Raw genomic sequence first — 25,599 nt, 5'->3', positions numbered from 1 at the left:
CACAGACAAGAAAATACAGGTTTACTTTCCTCCCCCAGCAGTCCTTTAATTTATGCAGGCTTGAAATCTTTTCGGAAAAATACAAACAGGTGGAAATTCGCTGTATATTTAAGTATCCCTCAAACAATTTAACCAATGAAAAAAACGTGAAATGTGCAACCTAGCTAATTAAAGTGTCTATCTCTCACATACAACAAAAGCACCATGCCAAGGTGATGTCTAAAACAAAAAACAAAATGCAGCAGGTATCCCCACCAGTATTCTTGGTTCACAGGTCTCAAGGATTTATGGTTGCTTCAGTTGTCTTGGTCACCCACGCTCTATTCCACATGAGAATCCTTCAGGGAATGTTCACATAATGGTCTCAGTTGTCGGACCATCCATCAGTCCAAATTCACCTAACACCAACTTGCAGAGGACACTTGTATGTTTATCTCCAGCCATTCACATAGGGTAACCTTTTGTGATGCCATCTCCATCCATGACCTTCACCCCAGACACCTCCTCTGGGGGGGTTTAGACATTTTGAGGTGAGGGTGGCCAAGGAGTATAGATACGGTGACAAACCTACATGTCAACATCCTGGAGATCCTCTGTCCTGAAGTGAAAGCCATCCAGTCAGACATTATGTCTGTCGTATGGTACATCAACAAGAAGACAGTAACAAAAATCCTACTTCCTTTGCAAGGGGCTGTAAGAGTATGGCTATCTGCTTTGCATTCAAGTCTTGTTTTGATTGCAATGCACATTCTGGAGATAATCATCTGGCTGGCACACAGGTTCAGAAGATATATCCTGATGTCTCAGGAGTTGTACCTTGATCTGACAGTGACTTGGCAGATTTCCAATCGCTGGGGCCAGCCTTGCTGTGACTTGTATCCATCCCCATCCACCACCAAGTGTGAAAGCTCCTTTGCTCAAATTTCCCCAGAGGGGCAGTTACCATGGGGCACATAGTATGTCATGGCCCCTGAACTTCTTTATGCATTTCCTCTGAGCATCCTCATTTCTGTGTTCATACAGAATGCATTGACTTGCAAGCTGGAGAATTCTCATTGCCCCATCATGGATTAGACATATCTGGTTCCCCTCCTCATGCTTCACACGAAGACGACTCCATAGCTTTTAGATAAAAAAAGCAGATGATCTCTCTTACCTGTATAGTCAGCCTCACCCAGATCTTGGCAACCTCAAAACTAAAAGCATGATACATCTATTTCCCATGATGTCCAAGTTCCGCTCTTACTCAAAAATGGTGGTTCATATTCTGATGGCTTCTTAGAAACAATCTACCCAGAAAATGTACAAAAGTTAATGGAAAATGTTTCCATCTGGGTCATGAATCAAGAATTAAACCTGTATTCGGCTTCCATCTCAGATCTATTGAGATTCCTTTAATCTTTTTACGAGGCAGGATCAAATTATTTCACCACCAAAGTTCAGTTGGCTTCCATTTTAAACTTTCATCCCATATAACAAAAACATCCTCTGGTTGCACACAAGCTTTGCAAGGCTGTTCTCGGGGGCTTATTTCTTCTCCATCCACTAGTAAAGGAACCCGCTCCCCCCTGTGACCTAAATTTTATAAAAGAGGTCTTAACAAAACCCGAATTTCAGCCATCCTCTTCCTTAGAACTTATTTTTTTAGCATGGAAAGCCCTGTTTTTGATTGCTATTACCTCAGATGTGCAGATTTCAGAACTCCATGCTTTGCCTTCACAACTAATTTAATATTTTAGAAAGACAGGGTCTCCCTGAGAACCAGTCTATCTTCGATGCCAGAAGTAGTGTCAGAGGTAAGCTAACTTAGCCTCTTCCATTCTTTTTCCTAACCATTCCAACAAAGATGAATATTTGTTGCATATGCTAGATGTTCACAAACACATTCATTTCTACCATTCACAGAAACACATCCATCAGGAAGGATGTTCAAGTGTTTGTGTACTTTGATTCTAATAGAATGAGTGAGAAACAAGCATTGTCCAGATGACTGTCTGAAGAAGGCTATTTATAAATTATCCCCCTCACACAAAAATCATTTAAGTTCTCAGTTTTTTTTGGCAGAGCCAAGCCAACCAGATACTTTCTGCAATTTTTCCTGGCTGGGATCAACCAAATACTACTGGTATCTGTGTTTTGGGAGCTGTTGATGACTTTTTTTAAATACAATATCCTGGCAGGGTTAACCAGATACTAGGGAGGCAATGTGTTTTGTGGACTGATGATTCTTTTAGTTTTTTAACATAATACACTGGTATGGTCAAACAGAGACTAGTTATGTATGTTTGGGGGGGGGGGGTTGTTGTTGATGACTTTCTTTTTTTTAATATAATATCCTGGTAGGGTTAACCAGATACTATGGAGGCAATGTGTTTTGTGGACTGAAGATGCTTTTCTTTGTTTAATATAATACACTGGCAGGGTCAACCAGATACTAGTATGTGTGTTTTGGGGGCTGTTGATGACTTTCTTTTTTAATATAATATCCTGGCAGTGCGTTTGGGAGTTGTTGATTTTTTTTTTTATATAATATCCTGGAAGGGTGAACCATATATTAAGGAGGTAATGTGTTTTGGGGGCTGTTAGTGGATATTATTTTAATATAATATCCTGGCAGGGTTAACCAGATTATAAGGAAGTGGTGTGCTTTGGAGGCTGCTTGACTGTGGATGTCTTTTTTCTAATAAAATATCATGGCAAGGGTCAAAAAGATCCTAGGTTTGGGAGTATGTTTTGGGGACTGCTTGTGGATGAAATGTTTTGTTTATAACCTAATAATCTTTTTTCAGGGTCAATCAAAACAGATTAGGATGGTGTGTGGATGTTTTATTGTTGAAACTGTGGCCTTGCATGACTAAAGTGTGTATGTGTAAACTGAAGTAAGATCACCTGCAAGCTCTTGACTATGTGATGCAAAAGAAATCCAGTAATGTACCGTTGTCTTCTCTCTCCATTATTTTAAAGCAGATAATGTGGGTTGGCAGTCTGGCTGGGGCTATGCCTAGTATAGGTGAATGAAAAGACTTCTAAATCAAAAGACCATTCTACCAGATTGCTTGCGATCTCAACTGCTTTTTCAGAAATATTTCTATGGATGAAATTTTTGTGGCAGCAGCATGAGCTTATATTGCATACCTTTTCCAAACATTATAAAATGGATGTTATCTCCAGGGCTAATACTTCCTTTAAAGCTTCGGTTTTGAAATGTATAATTCCATGCAAGAAATGTATAATTCCATGCAAGAAATAAGGTAGTTTGGAATTCTGTTTCAACAGCTGAATCAGATGTATGGATGAAACACTCTAAGGAGGTTATGTAGATACCATAATGCGGGATCCTTCTCATCCAAGTCCGCCCAGTATAGCAGCTGTCCCTCACTCTTTTCCTCCTAACAAATTGTCATTTTTCTGGTTTGGTTTTCTCTCCTGACATTTCACCTTGAATTCTATCCCTGAAGCATAGGCCGTTAGGGCCAGCAAACTTGATCTCAGGTTAGGAATGACATTGGAATTATGGAAAGAAAAGTCTGAAGGAGCTGGAGGGTAGGAGTACTAGCAGATGGCCAGATCACATCTGGTAAGTAGCTCAGTACCCCAAAAGTTGTATCCGGTGGATCTGGTTGAAAATGATCCACCATTATGATAAGTATATAACTTCTGTTTTTTTATTATTCTTATTTACGAGAAAATTTCTAATATTAAATTCATGTTATAGGGTATGCTGTGATGTAATCTGCCCCTTTACAGGGGATATGAGTAACTTCCTTGTAGGGAGAAGATTGTTTTTCAGCACCCCTACTTCAGATACATAATTTTTCATTACTTCATAAAGTAGTACTATAGTTCATAGATCAATACTAGGCTAACTGCCCTGACAGGCTATTTTAAGGCTAGTCAATAACCAGAGATCAGAATCAAACTTCTTACCTTGTTTATGAGGTGAACATCTTAACCATTATACCACCCTCCCACCCATACTTCTTATTGTTCAGAAAAGGCCATATGAGATGAACAGCAATGGCCCCTGCTGCCTGAGGCAGACGTCCTTCAAAATTTGACATCAAAAGCATCAGCATCATGTCTGACATTAACATCCCATTTGCTGAGCCTAACCTCTTAACAGTGGAACGATTATGCCTGCTGAACCAGACCTGATGGCAAGTACCTACAACATGAAAACTGGAAAACTGAGGCAGTCAATATCATCAATGTTGAAATCAGCTCCAAGCCCCAAGAAATCCATGGCTTCAAATCAAGTCACCACTGACACTAAAGCTGAAGAGGAAGAATTGTACCCTAAGGCTGTGATCCCAAAACTGAAACCAGAGCCGATACAAATTCATGTGCTAGCAACAACATCTTTGCCTACTGGTTTGAGCCCTGCATCATTGTGATTAGCCTGAATGGCAGCCTTGAGGAAAAAATGAGATGCCTTGGCCAAAAAACAATGCAAGGGAAGAGTTAACAGATTTTTTTTTGTTTGCTTGAGTTCAGCAAAGGTCTCATCCTCCTGTCAATTTCTGTCACAGGAATAGAATTATTTCTGAAGAATTTCACAAATCAAACTGCATGCCCTACAGTAAAAAAGACAATATCAGATTTTTTTCCAGAAGAACTTTTAGCAGAAATTGAGGTATACATGAGTAGAATCAGAAGTCTGTTCTACTCTTGGCTTTCATAGCAGTAAGACCTGAAGAAGGCTCCCTCTCATTATCAGCTCTGTCAGTCTTATGTAGCTTTTAATCCTCTCTCTCTGCGATTGTTAAGACCTTGTTGAATATTTTTTAACAACCCAAAAGGTTGATAAGGTTGACCCTGATATGATGATAGAGGTTGAAGCCCCATCAGAAGCAGATGCAGAGGCATCTTTCAATCTTAACATTTCACATTTGAAGGAGTAAATGATGCATAGCTGTCACACACAACAGAAACGTGTTCTTCATCTAAGCAAAACAGCATGCTCAGGCATGCTAACATTTCTTAAAAGTTATACTCATTATCAAAAAAAAAGTGGTCAAAAGCCTCCACAGTACTCATTTGTGACAGAAAATGCATAAATGGCCACAGCAAAACAGCAACTCAACTACCAAGTAAACTTAGGAAGGGTCTGAAAGTAATCTCTAAACTGTCAAAAAAGAAAATAATGGTATCATTGAAATGTCCTGAAGAAACGTTGCCAACAAGTAATGCCAAATACAGTAGAAATTCATTTTTGCACAAAAATATGTCCTTTTTTTTCTATGACTATAGCCTGTGGTGGTTTCTCTGATATTACCATGATGTATGGCAAAAGAGATCTAGAGAACCTAGTGGGCAGAGACTTGTAGGTGAAGCAGAAGGTCCAGAAGCCTATGAAAATTTCAGAAACTGAGCTGATTAAAAACCAGCAGCTTTAGTCCTCATTAAAGATGCTGGACCTTCTCATACCAACTCCCTATTGAAATGTCAGCACTAGTAACACAGTACCAACACACCTAAAAAAAGGCCAAAAATGCAAAAAGGTAAATATTGAACATCTCTACTCCTTTATCATACATACTAACTCCAAGATCATCATACTTTGATGAAAATGAAACATTCTGAGAAATGGCCATCTCAGACTAAGTCTGTTTTTTTGTCCATTTAGTCTCCATATTATGAGAATTGGATAATCCAGAAAGCTTGAGTCAGATCTGTTATCCTACCTGTGACAAAGAGAGTGGTGGGACTAACAATAAGCACTGTACAAAGGATTAGTCTAGATAAAAATCACAAAAATACTCCAACTAATTGCCTAACTGAACAAACTACTTGAAACTTCAACAAGGCGTCTTTATTCCTCCCAAAGGGAAGGCATCAGAGAGACTGAAAATCTCCTAGATCTGCTAACTGATGCAATTTTCTAATCTGGACTAATTTGTTGTCCTCTGTTTCATATTATGAGACTTGTTAAAGCATGTTTCAACATTTCAAACAGTTGCTCCTCATACTAGAGCCCAAAGTACTTCTAATAACTCAATACAAAATTTTCATTTAGAAAGAAAGAAATAAAAATTGCAACTTGATCAAACTAATAACTCACAGACTCATAAAGCAAAAGAAATTATTTGGAACCACAGCATAAAAAAGATGGAAAATTATACATCTGCTGTTGTCAATTTTCATTCTGTCCTCAACTTATGGAGTTCAGATCTTATCCCTTGGATCTGACTAATCATTGCAAAAGCTCATGGCAACCAGAAAAATTCTCGAGCTACTCACAATGCACCAACCCCAACTACCTCAGATTTTGTTTGCCACTTGAAAGAGACAAACGTGTTTGCCAGCTACTCTCGAGCAGCTAAGTGTTTTTTTCATGTAAAAATTTTTCTTCCTACTAAAAGCTCTAAATACTTTTAGAACTAGTTAAAACTCATGATCGTTCATCTCCCTTCCATTTACTATGTGGTACTTTTTTGTACTCTGTAATATACTTTTGTTAGTATATTCTCCTATTCTGACTACAACTGCTGTAATTCTTTAAACACTATTTCTGGCATCTCTTTTCTTCTGTCTTTACTGCCAAAAAAAAGTTTTTGTTTTGGTTGTTAGAGTACTATTAATTCCTGTTTTTCTGAATTTCCCTGATAACAGGTGTATCTTGCGAATTGTATTTACTATGGATCACAAAGAAAAGGCCCAGCTGGGTTTAAAAAAATGTGCAAAGCCTGGGCACAAAATTTCTTTTCTGGATGCCCACACACTTTTTATATACTGTTTAGGACCACTCCACCTTCAAGAGGACTGCTTTATCTGTCATACTTTTTCAACCCAAAATCTCTGGTTGAATGCAAGAATAAACTCATTCTGAAGGGATTACTTCCTTTTTCTTTTAGTGAGGCACTGTCTGGAGCTTTCCCAGTATCTTTTCTGACTACTTCTTTGGCATCTTCTAAATCTTCAGAGAAATCTAAGAAGAGGCCTTTTTTGGATCTGACAGCTTCTTCGGACCCCAAAAAAGAAAAGAGTTAAAACATCTGATATGACCTCAACTGCAGATCCTAAATTGAAAAGAAAAGACTCCTCAGGTCCGACCGCGCCATCAAATCCAAAACTCAAAATATATAAAGATATTTCTGATCAGAGTTCTTTAGATCTAACACAGAAAGCATTGGATTCGAGATCTGGCATTACCTATCTCCTGAGAACAAGATACTCTCCATTAATAGACCCATTTCCCTCTAAGGTTCCTTCGCCTTTTTTGGAGAGACCAAAATCCCCATCAGTAGTTTCCACTCACTCTTCCATCTTCTACGAGCCTTACAGAATAGGATGTGGAGAAAAATCCCCTGGCACAGAGGATGTCAAGCATCATGTTAGCTCCTACCCTTCTGGGTCAGGAGATCTGACCTTCCACTGCACCCCTTTGCACGTTCCTCCTACGACTCTCTACTTGATCTTGGAGTCTTCAGATCCAAGTCATCTGGGTCTGTCTGCATTGGATTTGAGAATTTCTTTATCCTCAGATCCAAAGCTTGCTCTGAGCTCCTCAGTTCCGTCAGATCCAGAGGGCTGTTGGAGCTGGGACTACCTTGCTGGGTCTGGGTGTCACAGTCGACTCTGAAGTTTTCAGAGCCTTCTCTACACCTCAGGGCCTTGGCATGGGTTGGTTCAGCCCTGACTTCAGCCTTGGGGGAGTTGTTCTTGGAGCAGGGAGGGACAAAAGACCAAAGGCTTGCCCTTGCAGATCTGGGGTCCTATTCCTCTCGGGGGGGGGGGGTTCTGCTTTTGAGGTCCTGGAGAGAGTCTTGTTTGCTTCTATGACAAATAAGGTTCCATTCCCCTTGGATCCTCAGTCTGAAGGCTTGTCATCTCTTTGCTTGGAGTCTCATCTATCCTCTTCACAGGGAGAGCTGGTGCCAAACCTCCAGGCTTCCCAGCAGGGTGTTCTGACCTCTTCTGATACCTCCCCAGAGCATCCCACTGAGGAGGTCCCTAAGAAGAGAACATGCAAGAGGAAGCACTTAAACTCCCCAGAGGAGTCAGTCACAGAAGATACAGACTTTGATGAAGGTGAAGGGTCCCCATGGTCACCTCCTGAAGATGTCCAGTTCGAAGACATCCTTGAAATCCTGAAGCAGACAGGTGGCTGGAAGTCCAGCAACCCTTCATCTGAGGAGTCTGTGTTCCTGGAGGCATTCAGTTCCAGCCCGTCTACCTCCTGGGTAAGTCCTCCCACTGATGAGCTCATAGAGTCATTTCTCTGTAGGCATGGAAGGCCCTGAATACCACTGAACCAATCTCCAGGAGACTGGACAAAATCATGGCAGCTCCAGACGACAGGTTTGGGCAAAACTGGTGCCTATTGATGCCATGATCATGGTGGCGGACACTAAAGAGGAACTTGCTTAAGAGAGTTCATTTTTCCATCCACCAAACAAGGAGTCTCAGATGAGGGACAGGTTTGGGAAGTGTGTCAATGCTTCAATGACCTGCACCTTAAGGTCTCTCAAGTATTTGGCACATTTCATCATGTTACAGAGAGGCCTAATTAAGGAACTCTCTGATACCCTTTCAGGATCCATTTCTGATGAGGTGCAGTTGTCTGTGACTTCTCAGTTGGCTATTCTGGAATCCATTTCCAATTCTGGCCTGCAAAACCAAGGGTCTAGAGATTCATTTTTCAATAGACCCTTTCAGCACTCCTGAAAGGAGGCCTGATTGTCCCCCTCTGGAGGCAATCAGGGGATCCTTTATCCCTGACCAGGGAGCCTAGCTAGAGATAACTACAGATATTTGGATGTGGAGGGTCATTTCCAGAGGTTATATAATACCCTTTTCCCTTTAACCTCCAATTTCAAGAAAAATCCCTGATGTTCTACCCAGGCAGAGGGAACAAGCAGTGCTTCAAATAAAAAAGCTGCTAGAAAAAAATCATCCAAGAAGTCCCACCAGACCAGATAGATTATTTTATTACCAAAAAAAAAAAAAAACAGGGGAATGGAGACCAGTCTTGGATCTCAGCAACTTAAACAAATCAGTTTTATGCACCAAGTTTCAGATTGTCATGGTTCAGTACCAATTCAGAGTTCTGTCCTTTGGTCTCACCACAGCACCCAGGGTGTTCACCAAATGTATGGCAGTAGCAGCAGCTCATTTGAGACTACAAGGATTCCGGGTGTTTCCATATTTAGACAACTGTCTCATTACCCCTCTGACTGGGCATCAAGTAGTAGAAGCAAGAGATCAGGTTCTTTAGACGTGTTCTTATCTGAGGATAACCATAAACTATGAACAGTCTCATTTGGAACCTACTCAAAATTTGGAATTTATAGGAGCACTGTTCAATACAAAGTCAATGATAGCTTCAATGCTTCCTCTAAGAGTTCAGACTTTAAAAACACAGGTCAAGAAAATAATCTGCAGTACCAAGGTCTCAGCCTGCATGGTTCTACAGGCTCTCTAGGATCAATGGCAGCGGCAACAACTCTAGTACCTTTAGCCAGATTTTACATGACAATTATACAGTGGATGCTAACCATGCAATGGTCAATACTTTATCAACCTATGTAAACCCTGATCAGAATTACTCAGGTTTCTCAGGTGGTGGATTCAGTTGGAACAGGTTCTACAAGGCCATCCATTCATTTCCCCCTCAGCCCAAGGCCATAGTTACCATGGACAGTTCCCAGTTAGTGGGGGGGGGGCAATATCAACAGTCCAAGGCACTTGGTCCCCTGAAGAGGCCAATTTGTATATCAATGTCCTAGAGATAAGAGCAGTGCTTTTAGCATTGCAGGCCTTTCAAGACGCTCACCCCTTTGGGATGATTGCAGTTCAAATGAGCAACATGTCAGTACTTTGGTACATCAACAAACAAGGAGGGACCAGATCTTATCCCTTGTGTCGAGAAACAGAGTATGGCAATGGGTGATCTCATCCAACCACTTTCTCACTGCAATGTGCAATTCGGAGTAAGTCCAGTGTGATAGCAAACAAATTTAGCAGGTGCATTCTTCTACCTCATGAATGATCTCTCAACAAGAACGTGATGGATATAATTTTTCATCAGCGTGGCCAGCCTTGCTGCGATCTTTTTGCTTCCCCCTAAACAAAAAATGCAGCAGCTATTTTGCCCTGAACCCCCACAGAGAGAGACACTGAGGGATGCTGTACTTCATGACTGGCCCCCGGCCTGCTTTATGCCTACACACTAATCAAATCCAAATTCCTGAAGAAAGCTGACATGTTGAAGAGCAAAGTTATCCTCATTGCCCCATTTTGGCCTTGACAGATTTAGTTATCCTTCCTTTGACCTCACTTTCTCCACCAACCATGGATTCTGGATCTGAGTCCAGACCTCCTGCCTCATCCGACAGGCATAATCCATCCAGACATACCAAAACTCAGACTGACTGCCAGGCTTCTCCAATTCCATTAATAGCCAGAGAACCTATGCTGTCTTCCCCAGTCCATCAGATACTTTTATCTTCCCATAAACCATCTACACGTAAATTCTATTCCAGTAAATGGAGAAAAGTTGCTTATTGGGCCCATCAAAATAATGTTGACCCTTTTCAGTTCATTTGCATAGTATCCTTGAATTTTGAGCCTTGCTTTTTAAAGAAGGAGCTAGAGCCTCCACAGTGAAAGTCCAGTTGACAGCAATATCAAATATCCACATGAGATTTGAAGGTGCTTCTGCTGCCTCCCATAGACTCTGCAAAATCTTTTTTGCAAGGCACTCTTCTACTCAGGCCTCCCTTTAGGGGCTCTACTCCCCCATAAGACCTCAATCTGTTACTGCAGCAAGTTACGCAACCCCCCCCTCAACCTGCTGCTGAATGTGACCTTAAGTATCTTTCTTGGAAAACAGTTTTTCTAGTAGCCATTACTTCTGCCAAATTAATTTAAGAAATTCAGGCCTTGCCTTTGAAACTGCCTTACTTTGTTTTTCACAAAGACAGTGTCACTTTACGAACCAACACTTCCTTTCTCCATACCTTTTCAGGCCATTTACATTACAAGCCAGGAAAACACAAGAAACACCGGGGCAAAACTGCCTTTTGCAGAGTAACACAAAGATCAGGGGCAGGATTCACGAAGGCTTGCACGGAGTGTAAGAGACGTGTAACTCCATGCAAGCCTCGCGATCCAGAAACAGCCCTAAACTCTGTGTAAGAGACCAGCTAAAACGTCTCTTACACGGACTGGGCATGGACATGCTAAATACCTCACTTGCAGCCGAAAGGTATGCAAATGAGGTATATTAGCGATCCACGAAGCAGAAACCAACCCATGTAAGAGACGTTTTAGCTGCAGAAATGTACTCAGTTGACAACTGAGTACGTTTCTGCAAATTTCACAACGGAGCCATGTCAGCTCCAAATAAAGGGTGCATATGTCTCAGGCAGCATGCCAATGGCCAAATATGTGGCCATTGGCAAGGTAACATGATGCAAAAATAATAAAAATATAATTTTTTTTTCGGCCGATGTTTAAACCCAGCACAGCCCCGCACAAATGGGCTGCGCTGTATAAAACATAAAAATGAAGGTTATAAACCCACAAATGTGGGTTTTATGCAATACATGGAATGAAAATGCAGGGACCAGCAGACCAAAAACAACATGGCCACCGTGTAGTGATTGCTAAGGGGGGAAGCTGAGTGTAAGAAATGTAACTAAGCATTAGTAGGCAATCTCATGTAAATGAGGGTTAGGATACTGAATCTCACAGTCACATAGCAAATGAGCACAGTCTGAGTAGTGTAAGAGATAGGTGACATCACAGGGGGGAATGGTAGAAAGAAATGCAGTTCATTGGAGGTCAGTGTAACATGACAGATGACAGACACAGATCAGTGCAAGAGGAGTGCCACAAGATAAGCATGGGAAAGTCAAGAAATGGAAGGTGTACACTGTTACTTACATTTAAGTTTTTTGCTGGGCATGCATGCGCATGTGTGCGCACCATGAAGCATGAGTAGGGCACTGTGCACACGTGTAAGGCAGACTGAGCATGTGGGAGCGTGTTGGTAGATGTTTAACACTGTTTGCGCTGGTGTGCACACGTGTAGGGCAGGCTGAGCATGTAGGAGGCTGTTGGCAGACTTGTAACACTGTTTGCGCTGGTGTGCGCGCATTTTAACCCGAATAAGTAGATTATGAACTGTGTAAGCACGTGTGCGCACATGTAAGCCACTGTGAGCGTGTTTCTGCTAGAATGCATGTTGCTCCCCCCTGAGGAAACAGAAAGGAAAAAGGAAGCAACAGAATTAGTAGGAAGCTAGCAGGGATTACTACTGAAGCTAGCAGGTGAAAACAATTAGAAGCAGGCAATTACATAGGCAGAATAGTTGCCCAGCCCAGCACTTAAAACTCTGCAAACAGTAGTGCAGGATGTTTCTCTTAAAAGACACTGCAAGACAGGAGTAAGCTAATAGAAGTGAAAACTGAAAAAGCTTCACTCAGAGCAGAAATGTTAGGGGCTGCCATAGCTGTCATAATGAGACATAGGCGACTTGCTGAGGGTGGTGACAATGCAGATGGTGCCAGACAACCCACACTGAGGAGACGGAGAAGAGTGTACAGGCCCAGGGTCACCTACCACGGGTTACATGAGCTGGAGATAGTAGAGCGCTATAGAGTGGACAGAGACCTCCTGCAGCAAATAGTTGAGCTGTGCAGGCCACGCCTCACACACAGAACCAACAGAGGGGAACCCATCCCAGTGGAAACCAAGGTATGTGTTGGCCTAAGAATACTAGCAACAGGTATCTTCCAGAGACCAACTGGTGATATGATGGGGATATCACAGGCATCAGCCTCCAGTGTACTGCACCAGTTCCTGGATGCCATGTCAGCACATGTCGGTGATCATGTATATTTCCCCAATGCCCGTGAGGTATTGGCCAGCAATATGCGTCTCTTCCAGCAAATAGCGGAATACCCTGAGGTAGTGGGTGCAATAGACTGCACGCACATACGCATCAAAGCACCAGCCAGTGAGCGGGGTAGGGCCTACATTAACCGCAAGGGCTTCCCCTCCATCAACTGCCAGGTCGTGTGTGATGCCCAGGGCATAATAATGAATGTGTGTGCTGGCTGCCCTGGGAGTTACCATGATTCCCACATCTGGCATTTGACGCAGCTGTACCAGACATTTGCCAATGGGGACATCCCACACGGACACCTAGTGGGGGATGCAGGTTATGCACTGGAGCCGTGGCTGATGACACCCATCAGAAACGCACACACACCTGAACAGGAACGCCATAATGAGGCACATGCACAAACACGTAATGTAATAGAGCGTGTGTTTGGGCTGCTGAAGTCATGGTTCCAGTGTCTGGACACATCTGGTGGAGCCTTGCAGTACACACCAACTACATGTACCCAAATTGTCATGGTATGTACTATGCTACATAATATGATCTTGCGAAAACAGCTGCAGCAGGACCAGCATAGGGCTGGGCCAAACAGCCCCCACCATTGCCAAGGCCATCACAGGCAGAGCGTGACTCTGAGGAGGAACAACCTGAGCCTGCCCCAGTAGGCAGAAGGAGGCGTGCCCAGTATGCCCTGGCCTTGGCAAAGAGGCAACGCATAGCACATACACTGGCTCAGTAGGAACCCTGGGAATGATACTCACTCAAATAACATGGATGTCTAAAATGACATGACCTGCTCACAAACATGTACAGGGAAGTGTAATATGCACATCCGACAGAGGCCCCCCTGCAGCACCACCTGAGGCATGAATGCCATGTGCTAAGTAATGTAACACCATCTACTATATGCACACCTGAGCACCCTGACTAACACCCACCCTCACCAAGCATGAAGCCACAAAATGACGATGGGATGATCAAGTGCAATAACTGGCTGAAGTAATGCAGTTAGTCAAAGGGGAGCCAATGTGTTTCAGGCTGGGAAGACATGTGGAGCATGACATGATGCACCACCTGCTAGGGGTGGCGTGCACCTATCATTCCATGCCCCATGGATACTGGCAAAGGCGGTCAGTACCCACAGTATGCCCTGAATAGGTAAGTCTGTAAACACAAACCCACCTTCATAGGTACCACAAGGGATAGGAACCTAGATGTAATGCTACCCACTGCCAGAAGTCTAAACAGCAAGATGTGTGCAGTGTAAACGCACACAGTATGGAGAATGTAGATATCAGTCCTGTAATAGAGAACTGGGTCAAGGCTCACATCAGCACCCTAACACTACCAGGTCACACCTCATACTGTGCTGTACAGCCGCAAAACATGGAACAAGCTACAAAAGGAGGGTGACTAGCAATAAATGTCAAGGATAACCACACCCCCATGTTGGTACCACAACAAGAAGCAGCATGGATTAGCCATGGTCAAATACCAATGGCTAAAACTGCCTCCCAGTATATAGCCTGCTGCAGACTATTGTCCTAATACCAGGAACTGCACCTGGCCTATGTTGGAATACATGAATATATCAAGCCCCCAAAACAACATTATATTGCTTGAGTGAAAATACCCAGACATACACCAGGAGCATTATACTAGCACCAACACAGTCGGAGAAAAGTTCCCAGAATCCATAAACAAAAATGCCCAGGAACAATGTACCACTCCCACAAGAGGGGTAAGCATAATGGATGTGATAATCAGCAACATGTGTACTGGATGGCAAGATGAGAAGTGTATCCTTCACTGGTAAGACCAGACCATAGAGTAATCACACTGGATATACACATCCTGACTCCAGTCCCTAGCTAGAATACCACAGTGAAAAACATGTGTAAAGCGTAGGTTGCAGCCCTCCAAACCGATGTGGAATCCACGAAAGGCCCTGTGCAAGTGCAGAATATGGGACACACCACAGAACATGTTATACAGGCATTCCATGAACACAGCCAGGAATGCTTGGAGTATGCAATCACAAATAACAACAACACACAATGCCATACACGCAGGCATCTGGCATGCTGGACTCCAGCCATTACCAAACCATGCAAGAGAATGAGGAAGCTACCACATGATAGAGCAAACATAAAAAGGGAAGTAATCACTGACCAGTAGCATGGCAATAACATATGTCCACACATACAATCCACTAAGTCCAGCCACAACAAGTAGAATCTGTGAATCCAGAGGCAATGTGACACCTGTCCCAAGTACACAGACAACCACAACTCCCCCCAATAAATACAAATATATGTGATAGATGCAACCATGTATCCAAACCAGAGGTTGAGCTCCCCCAACTCAGTACTGTCAAAACTAGTCAGGAGGAGAAGGTAACCACATACACCACAAAAACAGTCCCACATAGACCTACCGCAACTGTAAACCAAACACATAAACACAGAAAAACATTCCCGGAGGCCCTAATTACAAACACACCACACCAACAGAAGCCTCCAAAGCAGATCACAAGCAACCACAACCTCCAAACATAGCACATGCAATGCATAGTACACAAAGCTGGTGAGCCAAACAGTCACAGGCCAGAAGGAGAAACAACATGCCTGATACAGTTGTAATAGGTGTCTGTATAGGCAGACACACTGCTGTCCCACTCACCAGACTGAACAAGGGAAAGGGTAGAGTAAGCTGCCTGTAGGCTGCCACAAAATGCCACATAACACAAGTATGCAGGTCACCCCAAAGCAAGCAGAAATATGATGCACTCAATGTCCATGCTGGTGTGAATGACCTGAGATGTACCTCCCTGGTCTACATGAAAAGAGACATGGATGAGCTCTCTGAGTATGTACCCCAGGCCAGTATGACACTGGCCGTGTGCAGCATCCAACCCTCACCAAGAATGATGCCACAGTACAAACACAGAATGATCATGTTTAACAGCTGGCACAGTTACAGCTGTCAGTCCAAGAGGGTCTAATGTCTGTCTGCTTGAGATGTCAAGCATGACAAGCCATGCTGCTGTTCCAGGGATGGCTTGCACCTGTTACCCCTGTGCGTCTGGATACTGAATAAGGTCTTTGCCACCTCCATAGAGCCGTATGTAGGCAAGGCCAGAAAGACTACCCACCACCCTAGAAAACATAAGTGGTAAGAAACATAAGGGTAATGCTGACCAATGCCAGATGTGTAAACTGCAATATGCATACCCCTGAGGCACTTCCCATTATGGAGAACATTGATGTCTGTGCAGTGACAGAAGCCTGCTGCAAGCCTAGTGATAGCACACCAGCACTACCAGGTTATACCACATATCATGCGTTATGGCCCCAACACCTGGACCAAAACATCAAAGGAGGGGGAGTATCCATATGCAGCACAGACACCCATATGGCCAGGTAACTGACAATGCACAAAGCAGCGGAGACCACCCATGTGCACCTAAGTGTAGTCAAAACTGCTGTACAGTCTGTAGCATGTGACAGACCATACTCTCACACACAAGAACTCCACCCAGACATCCTGAAGACACTGGACAGTATGAATGTCCCACCAAATACCAGACAAGGTACACAAAAATTACCACATAGGTGGCAAACCATTATGTATGCAAGGAGTAATCAGGGACCTAGGGACACAAGTCAACAGTAATCTGTCATGTGACACTCACAATGCCAATGTGGCTAGGAAGATTGTTGATATTGGACACCGTATCATGAAAGGATCCCCATCTACATCAACAGAGGTCACTGTGCCACTGTACTGTTCCCTTATCAGACCCATAATCTAGTACAGTGACTCATATGGGATGTACCGGACGTGACACCTGCAGCGGTTCGGAAGAACTCATAGTTACCCCACCAAGAGGATAAAGGGTGTGAAATATATGTCATATGTTGCCTGGCTGTAGACACCCCAGCTGAATGCAGTCAAAGACCGCCTACACAGAGGCATTGTATGTACAAGGCCATGTCCAACACAGGAGTAATGGACATGCTCCACCACAGGAAATCAAAGCCATTGGAGCTGTGAGAGTGACAGATGTCAGCCTCAACACATAATGAAATAGGATGTGCTGGAGGGACAGATACATAACCCAGAGGCTCCCCACACCCAGAAACAGGATCCCAATCCATGTTAGGCAGAGCCCCTCACTGACACCCCTCAACAGGAATATTGCCAAGTGGATGGATGATTGTACATGTTTACTGGGGGTCTTCACTGTGTCACGACCAGACAGAGGCACAGTAAAGAAAGTCATAAATGGCCATAATAGTCACATAGCAAGGGGCGGCGAAAGACACACACACTCTGGCTAGGCTTACTAATGCCCTAGGGTGGATAGCCTACTATGAACCCAAGAACCTATGAAGATACAAATTGTACAGGACACTAAGGATAATCACAAGGCTTACTTAACTGATGGTAGGAACCATGTTGGGCATCCACAGATATGCTCCGAATCACACAGATATTACAAACAACATACCAAACACACACACACATATTGCTAACATACAACCTGACAGGTGCAGTGCAAACACCCCCCCCCCAGAATGCAGAATATCTATCCCAGCAGACTGCTGGCCCCCTGACATTGCAGATGCTGAGGTAACAGCCATCATCTGCAAAGCAAAACACACAGCAGCAAAGGTATGTGATGGTGTCCTGGGCTGAGGCCAACATGGACTCCAAGAATAATGGAATTCCAAATCACACTACTGCCCAATGTCAGCCTTACCACAGGATATGTACCCAAAGAGCAGTGTACAACAACTGTGGTCCTTCACAACAAAGGTGTTGCCTGAATGGATACTGCAAACTACCACCCCAGGATCCTGACAAGCTTGGTCTGCACAGCTATGGAAAGGATCAGTATGTACCGCAGACAGAAAGCTATTGTGGACCTACTGATACTGGACCCTACACAGTGTGGCTGTCGTAACTGCAGATCCTGCCCCTAAACATGTTTGACCCATTTGAAGCAGTCATTAAGGTCATTGATGAGGGCAATGTGGTCCACACAGCGTAGCTGGACCGTGCATATGCTTCTAGACAATACCCTACGAGTTCAGTATGGATATGTTCACCAGCTTAAATATATACCCCTATGTCAGTAGAGGGGTTGCAAACCAGACCAAGGACAGAACTGACATGGTCAGACATGCCGCATCCATGTCAGACTACAAAGCAGATATGAGTGGCATCCCACAAGGCCTAGTCCTGGGCCCCCCCGTTCTGTATATATGTCCCATAGGTATAGGCCAACATGGAAGGACTCTGACTGAACATATATGCAGAGGAGTACAAACAGCCCACCATATCCGACCCCCAGCTGACACAAGCAACCCACAAAAGGGCCACCTACAAACAGACAACTGGAGCCATAGCCATGTCAGCAAGCTAATTGCAGAACTGTGTATAGACAACCACCGTGGATATACAGTAAGTGCTCACAAATTACCACACAGGTGTTAACCCATTACGTACCTAACATGTAATGAGAGACCTGGGGACAAAAGGTGATAGATATCCTGCAGTGGACAAACATGTGGCTGTAGTGTTCGCAGAAACATATTCTATATACCCACCCAAACATGAAGGTTGGCAGATGTAGATAAGGGGATGTCACTGTGGCTCTGCAGTCATCCTCCATCAGCATCATAATTGACTACAATAGCCCCTGTGGGATATACCTCAGCAGACACCTCCATCAACTGTAAAGTCCACAACAGTACCCCACCAGGAGTAGCAAAGAGCATGAACAGATGCCATGTGTTGCCTGAGTAAACAAACTGCAGCCCCACACACTGCCCAGCTACAGGCAAGCTGTGCCTGATGTATGAAGCCATGTCCAACCTGGAATCAATGAACATGCTGCACCTTGTACAATCTGAATGGCAGTGAGCTATACACATGAGACCTGAACCCCAGCACTGACATACATAGGACAAGCTGTACAGAATGATCCATAACACAGAAGGCACCCCCACTCTTCAGTAAACTCCCGGTACAGGTCAGCCAGAGAGTTACGTATCAACACCCCTCAAGAAAAATCCTGATGTGTGAATGGGAGATGGTAGGCTAACCCTGGGTATCACTGTTATGTCAGAGGTAGATGGAGGCACAGTATACTAACCATGACATATGTCATGGCAAACTCCAGTTACAATGTGTGTCGAAGGACAAACACACCCTGTGACTAGCATCAGAAATGGCCTAGGGAACATTGCTAGTGTTTGCCAATGTCCACCCATGTTGTGGAATACACTACCAATGTTGGATGAGCCTGGTGTAGGTAGTCCATATCTGAACATAATGCAACATGGTCATATGTGCACAACTGGCCCCTACACAATCTGTTGTGCTCACTATGAAGATGTCAAGCAGTCATAGGACTAAAGCCCAGGATAGTGTCCACCACAGTGAAAGTACTGAACCAGTACACTATACGGTACTACAGTGTTAGGTCATTATGAAAGTATGTTGACAACTGTCTGCAAAGTATCCCATGTAATCCCTGCAGGCACAGTATAATCCCTGCTGTGGCAGACACGAAGCAGTTGGCCAGTTAGTACACAACATGACACCCAACACACAACCATAAATGTGAGATATTGTTGAAGTTCACACACACCCAAATATGTGGTGGACTTCAGAGTGCAACATATGGAAAGCTCACACTGGGCATGCTCGCATACTTTGATAAATGAGGCATATGTCAGACAACATGCCATGGAAAGGCTGAACTGGGCATGCTCACACACTTAGGCCATATCTCCATTTAGCAGTTGGTCACACATATCTGGTATTTGTACGTGTCAGTCCAGGAACCAACCACAACACAGCAATCTGCCCAGTGCACACAGTAAATGACTACAGAGACATAAGTGATATAGTGGATCGCTGTCATATGCAAACATCTTCCACAGATACACAAGTTGGTCATAGGAACAGGGAATGCTATGGCAATAAAGACCTGCAAACAGTAGAACAGCACAACAAATATTGTGCATCCGACAATTGAACATATGGGTGTAGAGGTCAATACTAGGCTTGTTGCCCTAAGGAATGACAGCTCAGCCAGAGTGTGCTTGGCATCTGCATCCCCAGTACAGTAGGCTACTGTGCCACTGTAAAGTAGGTCACATAAGGCAACATGTGAGGCTAGTGAGCTGTGCCTTTGTCAAGCAGGGGCACCATGGAGATCCCAGGGTTTGAATGTGCTAAGCCAAAGCCATGTTGTCGATGTGTGCTGGAAGATGGTTGCTGAGGATCTCTAACAGTAAGTGGCCATCAATAACAGACTGAGGGGAGCCCTATCTGCATTTTCTGGACAATTCCACTGTCAACACTGTGTTGTGATGATTATGTGTGAATGAAGTGCCATGCCGGAACTGTTCACAGATGTCCTCCCTCTGTGGGCTACAGCTCTGCAATGTATTAGCTCACTCTGTCTGTTGTACGGCTCATATATGGCTGGTGTACACCTGACAGGTGTCTTGTTGTGGAGCAGTCATGGGTATATGTGGGATAGCATGATCAATGCAAACCGTACACATGCTCATAGAATGCAATTGTCAAGAATTATGCTGAGTGGCCAGTATAGTCCCCCAGCATCGGTCCTCTGAAATCGTCCACCCCAGTCTTCACAAGTGTAGAGTCTGCTTGTGCTAAATACAGTTTGTGTGCAGTGACAACCTTGCCTGTGGGTGGAGATGGGATATGGATGTCCAGAGAAAGGTGGGTATGGTCAGATATCAACAATGGTGGTCTACCTCTGGTGTGGAACAGTGAGTACCCATGTTGCAGATGGACAGGTGCAATATGTATTCCCCCATGTGGCTGTGGTGTGTGGTTCTGCCATAGCACATGGACCCACAAATTGTAGTGGCTGTAGGGTAAAGTGGTACAGGCCTGAGTAGTTCTCACACACAATATGCCTGTACCTGATGTTAACAACTGGAATGGTGTATGTGAACACCTGCATATCCCGGCACTGTTCCCAGGGAAGCTAAGTGTGTGTCCTGGATGTGGGTGTGGTGTTCTGGACTGGTTGTGTTGTGTGTTACAGGTCCTGTGTTCACAAAGCATGGTATAGAACATAACCTGCCAGTGCGATGTGCATATCTGACCCTGACGTAGGTGGCTGCAAATGCATATATATGCTATCCCCCACCTGACAGGTAGTACTACATGTACATACCTCTGTAGAAATAAAGATGTCAGCACCCTATAAATACTGCAGGTGCAGAACAGATGCCCAGTAATTCGGATAGTGTGCTCTGCTAATGTGTCTCCCTCAAGTGTCATAATATAGTTAGGTAGGGGTTTGAATCCTGCAAATGCTCAGTGTGTGTGTGTGTGTGTGTGTGTGTGTGTGTGTGTGTGTGTGTGTGTGTGTGTGTGTGTCGTCTACTACAGGAGACACATTCCCCTTTCTAAACACTGATGATGTCAGCACCCTATAAGTACAGCAGGAGAAGGGAAACCTCCCAGTAATGCGAATAGCGCACTCTGCTAATGTGTCCGTCTCGAGTGTCATAACATAGGTAGGGGTTTGAATCCTGCAAATGCTCAGTGTGTGTGGAGGGGGTTAGTGTGTGTGCAAGTCTGTATGAAAGAAATATCCCTTTTGGCAACTAGGAGAGCACACCACAAATTCTTAGAACCAAAGGCAGAAACAGCACAAAAACAACAGCTCACGACCGAAGAAATCACCAGGATCTGAATATCTTGCGAATACCTTTATTTTATTTGAAGTGTAAAATCCACAAAATAGCTGCTCACAAATGAAAGATTTAGAAACAAACAATCCAGTCAAGTGCTTTCGCCTGGGCTCTCCCAGGCTTTATCAAGACAAAACCACAGGGAATGTGCATTCATTATATACATATGCTACTCTAATAATTCAATTATGTATTTAATTAATTGAGCTATTTCCATTGTTTGAAAATGTCTTGGTATTTAAAGGTACATGTTGTAGATGGAAATTAAAACAAAAGCAAAAACAAAATCCTTATCATTTTCAGGGTCCCACATGTATAAAGATGAAATTTAATCTGTTAAGTGTGTTAAATAATCTTATATTAAATATTCAATATTAAAAACAGAAAAATATATATTAATTTAAATAATATTTACATATTTATAAATAAAATTGATAAAACTTATTCTGAATATAATTAATAAATATATATGCTTATAAATAAGTACTGTGCATAAAATCGTACTCTAACATTTTATTGTAATTTATTACAGCTTCAAAAATGGAATATGTTACCTTATTAGATACAAACAAATAATATGAAAAAATGCAAAGAACATCATTTGATATAATATGTCTCTTTAAAATTGCTAAAAACTACTAAAAACAATTGTTTTACTAAAATTATGATACTTTTGAACCCAAACATTTTTTATATAAATTTGCAATTTTATGGGTAAACTATAGTTTGGCCCTACGTAGTTTAAGAGCACTATTAATACTAATGGCATCATTAAGCCCTGGTAGTCTTGTGGCATTCAATTTTATTTGCCATAACAATTCTTTATATTCCAGGGATGCTTCCCAATCCCCCCCTCTTACACTGTTAAAAACTTGTTCCAAGACAAAAAATTTTAAGCACATATTATTACAAGTTAAAGAATGTTTGTAGAATGCATTTGATTCTTTTTTATTTTTGATTTCATACATGTGCTCGTATACTCTTCTTTTTAGAGCTCTTTCAGTTTTTCCCACATAAAAACATAAACAGTGTTGACAAAATCCCAAGTAAACCACACCTTTTGAATTACAATAAAAATGACCTGATGGGAACAAATTTATGTTTCTAGATTTTAAATAAATACCTTTATTATCTAGTATATAGCAACATTGGTTACAAGCATTGCATTTATAGGTTCCCCTGGTGAGTTGGTTTTCCCTATTGCTAGATAGTGCTTGCCTTTCCAATAATTCTTTTAAGTTGCAGTCCCTTCTTCTAACAAATTGTGGTTTGTTTGGAATACTTTTCTTAAGATCTTCATTAATGGAAAGAACAGGCCAAAATTTACAAATAATGTTCTCTATCTCCACATTATTTGTGTTATATGTGTATAAAAAAGAAAGATTTTTTGTCTTGTCCTTATTCATTCTAGTAACAGGTTCTTGGGACCCTGTAATACCAAGTAATGGGGGAAACTATGTGAACCTTTTTTGGGATATTTCATTAACTAAAGCTTCAAACATACTGTTTGGATATCCTTTTTCCATAAAAAGTTCCTTTAAATATTCACATTCCTTCTGATACAGAGTATCCATACTGCAAATTCTAGATGCTCTTATTAACTGGCCTTTTATAATCCCCCTTTTCTGAAATAATGGATGGTTGCTCTCAAAGTGCAACAACATGTTTGAGTATGTATTCTTTCTAAAAATACAGGATTCGAATTGTTTGGATATATTATTTTCCTTAAGACAATGTCCAAATAATGTAGTTCGAATGGATTTATTTTGTGTGTGAATTTTAAAAAACTGGTAGAGCAATTAATATGTTGCATGAATTCTTCAAATTCATTAATATTACCCCTCCACAAGATGCAAATATCATCTAGGAATCTTTTGTAATGGACAATATGCTCTGCCCAACTTGTTGAAAAAATAAATTCATTTTCCCAAAAATGTAATACTAAATTTGAGTAGGCCGTGGCACAAGGTGTGCCAATTGCCACCCCTTTGTTCTGCTTAAATAACTCTCCATTGAAAATAATATAATTATTCTTCAAAATAACCTCCATAAATTCAACTATTAAGTTTATAATGTTACTGCTGAAACCTGATTTTTCAATAAGTATTCTACTGAACCATTCTATTCCAATAGATTATTTGTTTGTATCTAATAAGGTAACATATTCCATTTTTGAAGCTGTAATAAATTACAATAAAATGTTAGGAGTACGATTTTATGCACAGTACTTATTTATAAGCATATATATTTATTAATTATATTCAGAATAATAATGTTTTATCAATTTTATTTATAAATATGTAAATATTATTTAAATTAATATATATTTTTCGGTTTTTAATATTGAATATTTAATATAAGATTATTTAACACACTTAACAGATTAAATTTTATCTTTATACATGTGGGACCCTGAAAATGATAAGGATTTTGTTTTTGCTTTTGTTTTTGCTTTTGTTTTAATTTCCATCTACAACATGTACCTTTAAATACCAAGACATTTTCAAACAATGGAAATAGCTCAATTAATTAAATACATAATTGAATTATTAGAGTAGCATATGTATATAATGAATGCACATTCCCTGTGGTTTTGTCTTGATAAAGCCTGGGAGAGCCCAGGCAAAAGCGCTTGACTGGATTGTTTGTTTCTAAATCTTTCATTTGTGAGCAGCTATTTTGTGGATTTTACACTTCAAATAAAATAAAGGAAACTAGGAGAGCACACTACAGGATGCACATTCCCCTTTCTAAACACTGATGATGTCAGCACCCTATAAGTACAGCAGGAGAAGAGAGACCTCCCAGTAATACGAATAGCGCGCTCCGCTAATGTGTCTGTCTTGAGTGTTATAACATAGTTAGGTAGAGGTTTGAATCCTGCAAATGCTCAGTGTATGTGGAGGGGGTTAGTGTGTGTGCAAGTCTGTATGAAAGAAATATTCCTCCTGGCAACTAGGAGAACACACTACAGGATGCACATTCCCCTTTCTAAACACTGATGATGTCAGCACCCTATAAGTACAGCATGAGAAGGGAAACCTCCCAGTAATTTGAATAGCGCGCTCTGCTAATGTGTCTGTCACGAGTGTCATAACTTAGTTAGGTATGGGTTTGAATCCTGCAACTGCCCAGTGTGTGTGGAGGGGGGTTAGTGTGTGTGCAAGTCTGTGTGAGGGAGATGTCCCTTTTGGCAACTGTGAAAGCACTCTACAGGATGCACATTCCCCTTTCTCAGCACGGATGATGTCAGCACCCTATAAGTACAGCAGGAGAAGGGAAACCTCCCAGTAATTCGAATAGCGCACTCTGCTAATGCGTCTCTCTTGAGTGTCATAATATAGTTAGGTAGGAGTTTGAAACCTGTAAATGGCATGTGTGTGTGTTTGGATGTGGGGACTCTGTGTGTGTGCAATTCTGTATGAAAAACATGTGCTTTTTTAAAATCAGGAGATCACACTACATGATGCACATTACCCTTTCCAAACAGTGATGATGTCAGCACCCTATACATACAGCTGGAGAAGAGACATCTACCAGTAATCAGAATAGCGCAATCCGCTACAGAGTCACTCTCAAGTGCCATAACATAGTTAGGTAGGGGTTTGAAACCTGCAAGTGTCAAGTGTGTGTGTGTTTGGATGTGGGGAGTTTGTGTGTGTGCAATTCTGTATGAAAAACATGTTAGTTTTGGCAATCAGGAGATCACACTACCTGATGCACATTACCCTTTCAAAACACTGATGATGTCAGCACCCTATAAGTACAGCCAGAGAAGAGGAACCATCTAGTAATCTGAATAGTGTGCTTCGCTAATGCGTCTCTCTCACATGTTGTGACTTAGTTAGGTAGGGGTATGAATCTTGCAAATGGCAAGTGTGCATGTGTGTGGGGGGGTAGTAGGGTGTGTGTAAATGCAAGTGTGAGCAAACAGATCCTTTGGCCCCAAGTAGAACACTATCTAATACCCCCCATGTGTGCTTAGTAGGTGACGGC

This window comes from Protopterus annectens, chromosome 13.part0 (assembly GCF_019279795.1).
Source record: "Protopterus annectens isolate FY-2018-M chromosome 13.part0, PAN1.0, whole genome shotgun sequence".
NCBI lineage: Eukaryota > Metazoa > Chordata > Ceratodontiformes > Protopteridae > Protopterus > Protopterus annectens.
This window is presented reverse-complemented; position numbering follows the sequence as displayed.